A 13,198-nucleotide genomic window follows, 5' to 3' on the forward strand; every position below is an offset into this window, starting at 1 on the left:
TTTTTTTTCTCTAATAAAAAGATTTTACACATTAAATTTTCCCTTAAACAATGCGTTATCTATAACCTTTTATTTTTCATATGTAATATGTCCATTATCATTCAGTTAAGTATTTTCTAATCTCCATTATAATTTTTTCTTTGATTCTGGATTATCAAAGTGTTTAATTTCTAGGAGTTATAAATGTTCTAATTATCTATTTATTTATTTTTTATTTATTTTATTTTATTTTATTTTATTTGCAGTTTTTGGCTGAGGCCATGATGAACCCACCATCTCCGGTATATGGGGCTGGCACCCCACTCCTTGAGCCACAGGCACTGCCCTACTTATTATCTCTTAACTACTGATTTTAACTTAATTTTGCTCATCTTAGAAAAAGTAAAAACTAAAAAATGACTTCAAGTCTTTGAAATTCATAACTATTTTCTGTATGTCCTAGAATCTAATTAAGTTTTTAAAATGCGCCATCTGCATTTGAAAGAATGTGAATTCTGCTATTGTTGGGTGAATTGGTTCACTTATGTTTACTCAGTCAAGTTTGCTAATTTTGTTTCTAAGGTCTTCCCTATTCTTTAGGAATTTTTACTTAGTTTTTTAAAAATCACTTCTCAAGGGATGTATTTGTCTTTTATGATTGTAGATTTCTCTGTTAAAATTTATATTTATATCAATTTTTTATGTATGTACACTATTGGTAGATAAAGATTTGAGATTTGTTTTCCAAGGAGACTTTTTTTTTTAATCATTTGAGATATTTCTTTCTTTATTTACTAAAACAGATAGTCACAGAGTTTACTTTTTCTATGTCTGTGTAGCTAAGTCAAATTTCCTTTTAGTAAGTATTTGCATGATATATCTTTTCCTATTCTCTTGTTTTCACCTTTTTTGTGTATTTCGATTAAAGGTGTACCCTTGTTATCAGCATATAGTTGGATATTGATATTCTAACCCTCACTTGCTTTATTTAGCCATTTTACATTTAATATTATTACTGATACTATGTATATTTGGGTTTATAGCTACCATTTTAGTAGGTTTTTTTCTCTTTGATCCACCTATTTTATATTCTTATTACTATATTTTCTTGCCTTTTTTTTTATGTCAAATAAGTATTTTGCTACTGATATTTTCCCTCTGTTAACTAGGTACTGATACATTTTTTCAGCGTTCTTTCAGTGATTGCCTAACTGAATTAAGTATGCAAAATTGACTTAATATAGTCTTTTACAAATTATTATTTTAAATTTATTGCACTTGTAAAAACATGCACAGGTGTAAGAGTATGATCATAGATACTTAAGAAGTATCTGTTGTATTAAAGAAGGAAGTAGTATTTAAAATAGCAGATAGCAAGGGTTAAAGAAGAAATAAAGCAGTAAAAATTTATCTATTTCTTTGTTAGAAAATAATGTAAACATTTCAATTAATGCTTTCAAGTTCCTATAGTATTTATTTGCCTGTTGTAATTATTCAGTCTCCTGGAACACATGTTATCTCACAAGTGTTTCTCAAAGTATTATCTGTGAACTACTCACAACAAAATCATGAAAGTGAGGAAGAGAGGCTGTGTTTGCCAAAAATGTCAATCCTTGGATTTTTCCTATGTCCTAAGAAATTATGCAGTCTCATGTGTGAGAACCTACCAGTTGTAAGAAAGTATCATATACTTATTCTGATTGTTATTATGTTTTGATAAACAAGGTGAATGCAAACTACTTCTAATGGGTCATGAGTCTTCATGTCAGGATGCTTGAATTCAAACTCTAGTCCTTACAGGGTTTGTGACCTGGGCAAGTTACTTTATATCTCCTTCCTTTAATTTCTCAAAATGTTAAATGAATACAATAACAGCATATGCCTCATATATTCATTGTGAATATTACATTACATATTAAATGTAGAATGCTCAGAATATTACTTGGCTTCTAGCAAGCATTTAAGAAATGTTGTTTTTATGTTATTAAAAATGATTCCATTCTATATTTAAGTCACTTTTATTGAACAGGTTTAAAAAAAATTATAAATGAGTATGTGCCCGAATTGAAAGTTAATTTTCGGGAGCTGACTTCCTTGATATTGATTTATTTTGTTGTCTTCTATCTCTTACCACTTTAATTAACAATGTGTGGGGGGAAGCTCTAGGAAATTTTTTTCATTCTCATCTGTTACATTTTTATTGATTAAGGTTTTGCTAAATTTATTACCCCTAACTTTAGTGAATTCACAGACATGATCCATCATTTATTTAATAGCTAGGACGTACTCTCTTTTAGGACACATCTCTTAGAGACATACGAGAGAAATAGGACCTCATGTTGTCAGAGTTATGAAGAAAGGGTCTGGGTTAAGTGTGTATTTGCTCAGTGTGACAGATAAAATTATTCAACTCCACATGCAACACTATTGGATAAGGTGCCCACACTGAGCCTGAGCCAGGCAGAGCTAGAGGGGTTTATGCTTGAGGAGATGAAAGAAAGCAATCTAGCACTCTGACAAAAAGACCATTCATCCACAAGTCTCCTCAAAAGGATTATTATCATTCTAGTTCAGTGCATTTAAAACAAAATACTTCTCTCAACTGCTGTATAGTATAGTTCTCTGTGGCATCCAGTTCAAAGTATTAGGTTTGGCGTGACCCAAGTAAATTCTAAGGAACACAAGTTCTATAAGCTGTCAGTACACATTTCCAAAAATAATAGTATCAGTGGTCAAATAGGGAAAAAAACCTGGGTTAAACTAGGTTAACTAGATTGCTTCATTACACATTTCATTTTATGAAAGCTCTTTATCATTTGTCAATGTAAAATGTGAATTTCCAGAAGCTTTTTATACCCATGCTTTCCAAATTATTTGCTCATGAAGCAAAACTGTTTTTTTGTTGTTGTTGCTTTTGTTTTTGTTTTTTTTTTTAAGAGGGCCTCTCCCAGAATTTGTGTTCACTAAACACAGACCGGGGGGAAACCCTGACCCAGTGGTTAAGAAAGAAAGAAAATACCAAGGAAGTTTGTCTTTACATCAAGAAGAGAAAAGTATCATTTCCCTGAAAGACTAAGGGAAAAAACAAACAAAAAGTTATAATAGGAACAAGGAGAACACTTTTAGAAAAACACCAAAAGACTGCATTTAAAATAATTTGTTCTATCCTGCACTCAGATTTTCGTTTCTCCAGTACCAGGAAAATGAAGCAGGGCCCCCCTTATAGAATGATTAATTCTAGGGCTGGAGCAGGAAAAATACAAGATGACCCTGGAGAAACTTGGTAATGACGGAAGTACTAAATAATTTAAACACAGTAATGAATGCATATCAAAGGGATGTAAGAGCAAGATGAAAAAATTCCCAATGGCCAAAGGCAGAACAATTCAGGTAATAAAATAAATAAATTAGTAGTGGATTATAAACCATAGTACAAAATAAAAATGTTAGTCCATTTCTTTTGGTATATAGGTAATCCCTAGTAATGGGTTGTGTGATCAAATGGAAGTTCTATTTTAAGCTCTTTGAAGATTCTCCAGACTTCTTTCCAAAAAGGCTGTATTAGTTTACAATCCCACCAAGAGTAAGTGCCCATCAACCCATGCATGGATAAATATACCATAGTATATGTATACCATGGAATATTTGTCAGCCATAAATAAAGGTAGACACTTCACATCTTTTGTATTTACCTGGAAAAGTTTGGAGAAAGTCTGCCTAAGTAAAGTATCACAAGAATAGAAAAGCAAGCATCCAATGTACTCAATATTAATATGAAACTAGTAGATGAACAACTACACACCTACAAGAAAGAAAGACACTTTTAAATTTAAGAAGGGGGAATGGGGGAAAGAGCTGTGGTAAGCTCTCACCTAACAGGTACAATGTGGGGGCATATGGCACACCTCCTGGGTGAAGTGCTCAGTTGCAACTTGAACATTACATAATGCAAACAATGTAACCGAACTGTAGGTACCCTTCTGTTAATCTGAAATTTATTTTAAGTTAGTTTATACTGATATAAATAAACAACATAATAAATAAATAAATAAATAAATAAATAAATGGAGAAAAGACATTCTTTTTATAGAAAAAGCCCAAATGGTTGTTTAGATAGCTTCTTTCCAGGAGGTGGAGTCAATCACTCCCACAACTCAGTCCCCAGACATTTCCTTGCAAGCTTCTCTTAGCAACTTGCTTCAGCAGCATCAAGCATGGCAAGCGAGGTGGGTGAGAGAAGCAGCTTACAGTGGGGAACTCTGGAAAAAAACTACCTGAGCTGAGGTCATGCATCATATAACCTATGGTAAGTCTTGTTGACAGCATAGACCTATATTGGACTGCTGGGGTTGCCATAACAAAATACTACATCCTGGGTGTCATAAACAACAAAATAATATTCTCATAGTTCTGGAGGCTAGAAGTCCATGGTCAAGGTCTTGGTAGGTTTGTTTTCTTTTGAGGCCTCTTTCCTTGGCTTACAGGTGACTGTTTTCCTGCCCCATCCTCTGTGTGTGTTGTCTGTGTTCTAATATTCTCGTCTCCTGAGGGCGCCAGTTAGATGGGATGAAAACCCACCTAAATGACTTCATTTTAACTGAGTTACCTCTTTAAAGGTCCCATCAACCCCTAACAGTACCCCTGATGAAAGGCACTTCACATCTATGCTATCAGTTCCACAAATTCATAATTCCATGCTAGCTACTAGAAAACCATCAGATAAACCAAAACTGAAGAGAATTTTACTTCCAACTACCTCACTAGTGCTCTTGTAAACTATCACCTTTATCAAGTACAAGGGAAGTCTGAGAAACTGATGCAGAGCAGAGGGAAGATTGAGACATAATTACCAATAACGACCAACTGTCAGTCCTGGATGGGATCCAAGGAGGAAAGCAAAGGTGTTAATGGGAAAAAGAATGAAGCTTGAAGTATGAGTTTAATAAATAGAAATATAACAATGTTTGTTATTTCATTGTGGCAAAATACACCAGCAATGGAAAATAACATTAAAGGAAATCTCATTAGCAGTATATAGGCGTACTCTGTAAGATCATTGAGATTTTCCCATTAAAACTGTATTTTAAAATATAAATTAGAAAAAGTCAGGTTTTTTTCCCTGCCACGTCTAATTCTGTTGAGACTAGGATAAAATTATGGTTTCATCCCTTTCATAAATAGTCTAGCCTAGGAAAGAAAATATGAAACTCTACAATTTAATGCCAATTAAGAACAAACAAGAAAGAAATGGAAAACTTGGTTGTTAAGGAAATTTTCTTTTTGTGATTGTAAGGTAATAACTATGGGGATTGAACCCATGCTTGTAGATAAAGAGAACAGGAAAGGATGTGGAAACGAAACTGTGCTAGAGAATTTTCCCTTCCAGTAACTAACAAAACAAACAGTAATAATTAAAATACTAAAACTACGAAAATCTCTTTAGCAACACTCACAAGAAATGGGAAAAAGGGTAGCTTATTGTTATAAATTTTAAAATGTGGTCGCTAATAGAAAAAACAGAAAATTACAGCTTGGTATCAGCTAATACCCTGGATCTACCCAGAAGGTAGGTATAAAAATAAAAGTTGAATCCATAAACCTTGAGACTTGTCAGTGATATTCATTAATTTAAAAAGAAGGTAACTAAAGAATTAAAGAGGCAGCCCTAATAAAATTCAGTGGAAAGTCCAAAAACTCCTACAGGTGAGTATGAGACCTGAGAGAAGCAGTGAAGGCAGCACGGGGGACAGGGTGCCATCCAGAGTCAGCCTAGGAAGTATGATACACAAAGGCTGGGTGGAGTAGGACTTTTCAGAGGACAGCTAATACACAGTGAAACCTAAGTCACTCAGAAAGTGTCATTCACATCCCCAAGAACACTCATCTCTCCTCCCCCAACCCTTGACATTTTAAAAAATTGAATTAATAGGCTTGGCACCTATAGCTCAGCGGCTAGAGCATGAGACACATACACCAGAACTGGCAGGATCAAACCCACCCTGGGCCTGCCAAACAACAATGACAACTACAACCAAAAAATAGCTGGGCATTGTGGTGGGCACCTATAGTCTCAGCTACTTGGGAGGCTGAGGCAAAAGAATCACTTAAGCCCAAGAGTTTGAGGTTGCTGTGAGCTGTGACGCTACAGCACTCTATAGAGGGTGACATAGTGAGACTCACTCTCAAAAAAAAAAAAAAGAAAAGAAATTGAATCAACAGACAACCTAATTTTTCAAACTGTAACCTAGGAGAGGGTAGACAAATAGGTTGCTATTAAGGGCATCAGAGATAATATACAGCTCTGTAGCAGAATAAAGGTACAAAAAAAATTAAAGAGAGAAAGGCAAGGAAGGTGGGGGTAAAAGAAAGGAACATATTATGAATGTGACAAATCAAGAACCCAGTCTGGAAGATAACAACACAAGTTACTCAAGCAGTTCCTCATGAATGACTTCTTTCATAGAAAATCTCAGAATCTAAGAGCTCACAGAAGGTGAAATAATAGAAAGGACTAGAGAAGGAAGCTCAGGACCAAAGTACGCAAATTAAGAACTACTGCAAATGAACAATCAAAACACATCATTACAGAGCTAATATATCAGCTAGAACCAATAGAAGCAAGATAGACAATCTGGCTTTTGAATTAATGGCTTGAAATAGTCACTGTAAATACAGAAGGGAAGAAGAAAGAAGAAAAGTCAGCAGTCAAAGAAACAATGATAGATTTGAAGGCAAAAACCATACAACATAAAGATAATTGTGAAGTAGAAAAACAGACAAACTGAATAGGAAAAGTACTCAAAGATATGAAACAGAATATTTCTATAAACTAAATCTTCAGCATGAGGAAAAGCTGACAATGAGCAATCAACAGCAAGTATGGTATATGCCAGTTAAATAATTGAACTTCAAACATGAATAAAGGTTTCTCCAGGACAGCTTAAGAAAACAAAACAAGTTTCCTACAGGGGGCAAAAGCAGGCCAGCCTAAGAACCTTCCAAAATTCACATCCAAAATACAAATATATTCTGAGAGAAAGAAGATAATGGTGCCGAAGTATTAACCCAGGTATCATTTAAGACACTGATGGAGTAAGTATGCGTGAACAGCAACATTGAAGAGGAAGCAACAGTTGGGGAAGCAATTGTAAGAGAATTCCCTCTCTTGTCTTCCAAAAAGAACTGTACCATCCTTACTAAGTACAGATATGGATTTAAAGACTATACTTTTGGTATTCTTCTTTAATCTTAGAAGGTTTTTTTTTTAATTTAGTTTTTAACAAATAAAAATAAAAATTGCATATGTTTATCATGTCAAGCATGTTGTTTTAATATGTACGTATTACAATTCTACAACGTGTATGCATTATAGAATGGCTATATGGAGTCAGTTAACGTATTACCTCACATACTTTGCAATTTTTTTGTGTGGCAAGAATACTTAAAATCTACTCATTTAGCAAATTTCAAGAAAATAGTACATTATTATTCATTATAGTCCTTAAAAGATATTTTTCTTTCTTGATATAATCAATAATTCTTTGGTAACAAAACATTTATCACAAAGTTAACAATTTCTCTGGTTGTGCTTGCATCTTGTTCTGTTAGACTCAAGTAAAATTAAGTTTAATACTTTTTATCTTTTAAAAAGCATGTATTCCATCATTCAATTCTTATGAAATTATCTCTGGCTCACTTTCTTCTTTCCTCTGTTTATTCACACAGAGGTTGGGAAATGTTTACCCAGTGTAACACTGGTATATACAGAAGGAAATAGTGTGATGGGATTTGGGATGTTATCTCTTTTTTGTGCTTCTCTAAATTGTTAAATTTATTTTTAAGATAAGCATGCATTATTTAGGAAAAAAAGTTGTTATCTTTAAAAAATCCAGTTACAAGGAGAAAGGAACTGGAATTATCTTTTTTTTCCTACTTTTTCATGTATTTCAAAGAAAGAAAACAGTGTAATGAGGTGCTTTCAGTACAATTGGAGATGAGAAAAGCAGTTGTCCTTTACAGAAGGATTTGCTAATTAATAAGAGTTGGGTCTGATCGTGGAATCAAAGGATGTACTCTCAGTTTAAATAAGCAACATTTAAAAGCACCATAGGGGCTTTTAATGCCAAAATCTAAAATCAACTTCCCAGGAGGCCAAGGTCAAACAGAATGAAGGCTCTGCACCACATAGGAGAAAGAAGGTAAAGGTTTTCCTGAGTTCAAAAATGCAAAACAAAATGGAAAGGGAGCACTAATTGATCACAGACGAGTTTAATGGCACACTGTACTCAGGGTTAGCAAGAACCACACCTGAATTTTATTGCAGAAAGATTTGTAACTTTTATTAAGAATTCCAGTAAGTCCCAGACTTCTGGGTAATATGAATCTTTCAGAAGGAATCTGCTATTCTCAGGCCAAAATTTGATTTTTTTTAGTGATGTAAAAGGTCAGTAGAGCACAAAGCCTCCATTATCTTACCTTACTTTGACCCATTTAATGACTTCAAAATGTATGAATTAGGTTCTGTCAAGGATTAAACCAAGATTACAATGGCTACTTGCACATTGTTTTTGCCATTACCATTTCCTCCTTCTTAACAATCCTTGATACACCTTGTAGAATGACCTGCATTCCCTTCACCTTAGTGGAAAACTTCAGGAGCTGTCCTTGAATGACTACACGATTGCTTAAAGCCCCCTTTAAACAATCTAAAAATGACTATTATACTTCACATCCCACAAAATTGAACAAAATCTGTGCTGAAAAGGGCACTTTCAGGAATAAGACTCATTATTCTTAGATCTATCCTGAGATATTCTGTGCAAAAATTAATCCTAGTCAAATAAATTTAGCAAAATAATTTATTCTGTATACTTCCCTTGATCGGCCCCAAAGCACTATAAATATTAAAGGCTTTGCGAAAGTCTCAGGAGAAACACAGAGTTTTGTTTGTTTGTTTGTTTGTTTAAGCTATACTTATTTCACCAAGGAACATGTTCCCAGCCCCATTTCCCACACCACTGCAGCAGCAGAAAACACTTTGAAATTTCTTGCTCTATCATTTTGTATTTTTGTGTTGTTATTTTTTTGTTGTAATTACTTTGTAGTTATTTGTTTGTATTTTCTATTCTTGATAAAGGGCTCAGATTTAATATTGTGCCTGTCAATATTCCTAAATTTTGCCTGTGTTCTTTTCCTAATTAAAGATTCTGAACCTATCTGACCCAATGCTCTTATGCTATGCAAATTATTATAAACATTCTCTAAATTCATATGATTGGATCCATTGTTACAGAGAAAATATTATTTGGATGTTAATGATCAAATCACGAGCCTCTCTAAGCTCCAACTCAATATGAGATCTTTTATATTATAAATACAACTCACTTATGCCATTTAAAAGTCTCCAAGTTACCTTTAGTGATTTTGATTTTATCAATTCATTTAGACAACAAAAAAATTAGTAATCTTTAGAGTAATCAACTATTTCATTACCACCCAGATAGTCACTATTCACATTGCAGCCACTATACAAGGTACAAGGAACACTATTGTGGAAAAAAAATCAAAGAAACAAACAAACATTTGTCTCACAGTAAAGACAATGTTATAAAGCGGTGAATTACCATAAATGAGAAGTTCAAAGAGCCACCAATCATGTAATAAGTGGATCTTTAATAGTCTAAAGGATCACAGGTTTCCTGTGATGTTCAAGCTGAGAGTTGTTCACATAACAAATGTTTATGATGTACTTACTCTGGCAGCATGCTAGAATTAGAGATACAACATTTAATAAGACAGACAATGTCTCTGTCCTCATGAAGTTTTAAGTTTGGTGAGAATGACAAAACACATAAACAAACTGTAAGTGAACAACTATTAAAAATAAAAGGTAGTGAATAAACAAAATATGTACAAGGAAAAACAGGGAACCTGCCAAGTGTGGTCCATGTAGCACTCTCTAATAAGCAAAATCTGAGTTGAGAAATCAAGAATGAGTACTCAACATTTTTAGGTTAAAAAAAGTGAGCTGCTGGCAAAGACAAAGGTCCTCGGGTGGTGAACAGCTAGGCCTGTGCTAAGGACTTAGAGCATGTAGCATTGTCAGTCTAGTGAGCAAGTGATGGGGAGAGTTCCACTACAAGAAGTCAGAAAAATCGTGCCAATATGTAAGTCACAGTTAGCGTGTCTGTTATACTCTAACTGAAAAATATTGATAGGTTTTAAGAGAAGTAACGTAACATGATTTAGGTTTTAAAAATTCATTTTGGCTTCAGCATGGAGAGCAGATAGGAGAGAAGCAAGGAGCAGAACATTGAGGCCAGTATGAAGAATGTGAAAGAAATCAGAAGAAAATATGACAGAAAGGGAGACAGAGGAAAGAAGAGGAATGATGATTCCAAGCTTCTGCTGCAGGAGCTGGGTGGGCAGTGGTACCACTTGCTGAGCTAGAAGAGATTGGGAAGTACCAGGTAGCCTGCAGAGTGGAAGAGAGAACTATAATAAAAGTAGTGTGAACATGGTAAGATTGAGATGCCTTTGACACATCCAAATGCAGCATCATATAAGGTGTTGCATTTACAACTCTGGCTTTAGATGTCTAGAGGAAAAACCTCATTTTAGTATTTTAAATTATGAAACTTCATGAAATCACCTAGAGAGGGACCATGACAAGAGAAGAAAATGGGGCTAAGGACTCAGCCCTGAGAAAGATTTGGGATAGCAAAGAAAAAATCAGAAAAACAGATCCTGTATCCAGCTAAACTGAGTTTCATTTATGATGGAGAAATTAAATACTTTAATGACATTCACACGTTGAAGAAATTTGTCATACCTAAATCAGCTCTCCAGGATATTCTCAGACCTATCCTCCATAACAGGCATCCTCAAACTATGGTCTATGGGCCGCATGCAGCCAGCCTAGGACATTTATCTGGCCCACCAGGTGTTTTTGCCACCACTGCCTGTCCTGCTTAGCAGCTGACTTGTCCTAGGGCCCTCAGTCCAGCCTTCCAATGGTCTGAGGGACAGTGAACTGGCCCCCTGTTTGAAAAGTTTGAGGACCCCTGCTCCATAATGACCAGTGCAATCCTCCACTACAAAAGTAAACTCACTCAGAAACTTTGATCAAATTTCAACTTCCACAGTGGTAAAAGGATTAAAAATGTCCACTGGACTTTTGAAAAAATCAATACTCAAAATTTTACCAGGGTTATCAATATTCTCAATTAATGTAAATGGCTTAAATTGTCCTCTAAAGAGGCACAGGCTAGCTGACTGGATACAAAAACTCAGGCCAGATATCTGCTGCATACAAGAATCTCATCTTACCTTAAAAGATAAATATAGACTCAGGGTGAAGGGATGATCATCTATATTCCAGGCAAATGGAAAGCAGAAAAAAGCAGATGTTGAAATTTTATTTGCAGATACAATAGACTTTAAACCAACAAAACTAAGGAAGGATAAGGATGGTCATTTCATATTTGTTAAGGGCAATACTCAGTATGATGGGATTTCAATTATTAATATTTATACACCCAATCAGAATGCACCTCAATTTATAAGAGACACTCCAATAGGCATGAGCAACTTGATTTCCTCCAGCTCCATAGTAGATGGAGATTCTAACACTCCTTCCACAGTGTTGGATAGATCTTCAAATAAGAAGCTAAGCAAAGAAATTTTAGATTTAAACTTAACCATTCAACATTTGAATTTAACAGATCTCTACAGTACATTTCATCCTAACAAAACTGAATACACATTCTTCTCATCAGCCCATGGAACATACTCCAAAATCAACCACATCTTAGATCACAAATCTAACCTCAGCAATTTTAAAAGAATATAAATTATTCTTTGCATCTTCTCAGACCATCATGGAATAAAAGTTGAACTCAGTAACAGTAATCTGCAGACTCATACAAAAACATGGAAGCTTACCTTATGCTGAATGGTAGCTGGGTTACAAATGAGCTAAAGAAGGAAAATACAAAATTTTTGGAATAAAACAATCATGAAGACACAAATTATCAGAAACTCTGGGATACCGCAAAGGCAGTCCTAAGAGGGAAATTTATAGAACTGCAAGCCTTCCTCAAGAGAACGAAAAGAGAGGAAGTTAACAACTTAATGGGACATCTCAAGCAACTGGAAAAGGAAGAAAATTCCAACCCCAAACCCAATAGAAGAAAAGAAATAACCAAAATTAGAGCAGAATTAAGTGAAATTGAAAACAAAAGGATTATAGAACAGATCAATAAATCAAAAAGTTATTTTTTTGAAAAGGTCAATAAAATAGATAAACCTTTGGCTAACCTAACCAGGAAAAAAAGAGTAAAATCTCTAATTTCATTAATCAGAAATAGTAAAGATGAAATAACAACAGATCCCTTAGAAATTAAAAAATCCTTAATATTATAAGAAACTTTATTCTCAGAAATATGAAAATCTGAAGGAAATTGACCAATACTTGGAAGAACGCCACTTTCCAAGACTTAGCGAGAATGACATGGAAATGTTGAACAGGCCTATATCAAGTTCTGAAATAGCATCCACTATACAAAATCTCCCTAAAAAGAAAAGCCCAGGACCAGTTGCCTTCACATCAGAATTCTACCAAACCTTTAAAGAGGAACTAATACCTACATTACTCAATCTTTTCCAAAATACAGAAAAAGAAGGAATACTATCCAACACATTCTATGAAGCAAACATCACCTTAATACTCAAACCAGGAAAAGACCCAACAAGAAAAGAAAATGATAGATATCACTAATGAATATTGATGTGAAAATATTCAACCAATATCAGTAATGAATATTGATGCTAAAATATTCAACAAGAGCCTAACAAACAGAATCCAACAACAAATCAAACAAATTATATGACATGACCAAGTGGGTTTTATCCCAGGGTCTCAAGGCTGGTTCAATATACATAAATCTATAAATTTAATTCAGCATATAAACAAATTAAAAAACAAAGACCATATGATTCTCTCAATTGATGCAGAAAAAGCTTTAGATAACATCCAGCATCCCTTCATGATCAGAACACTTAAGAAAATGGGCATAGAAGGGACATTTCTTAAACTGATAGAGGCCATCTACAGCAAACCCACAGACAACATTGTATTGAATGGAGTTAAATTGAAATCATTTCCACTCAGATCGGAAACCAGGCATTGTCTCCCATTGTCTCCATTGCTCTTTAACAT

The sequence above is a fragment of the Otolemur garnettii genome, unplaced genomic scaffold (assembly GCF_000181295.1).
Source record: "Otolemur garnettii isolate 467f Iridium unplaced genomic scaffold, OtoGar3 scaffold00037, whole genome shotgun sequence".
Classification (NCBI taxonomy): Eukaryota; Metazoa; Chordata; class Mammalia; order Primates; family Galagidae; genus Otolemur; species Otolemur garnettii.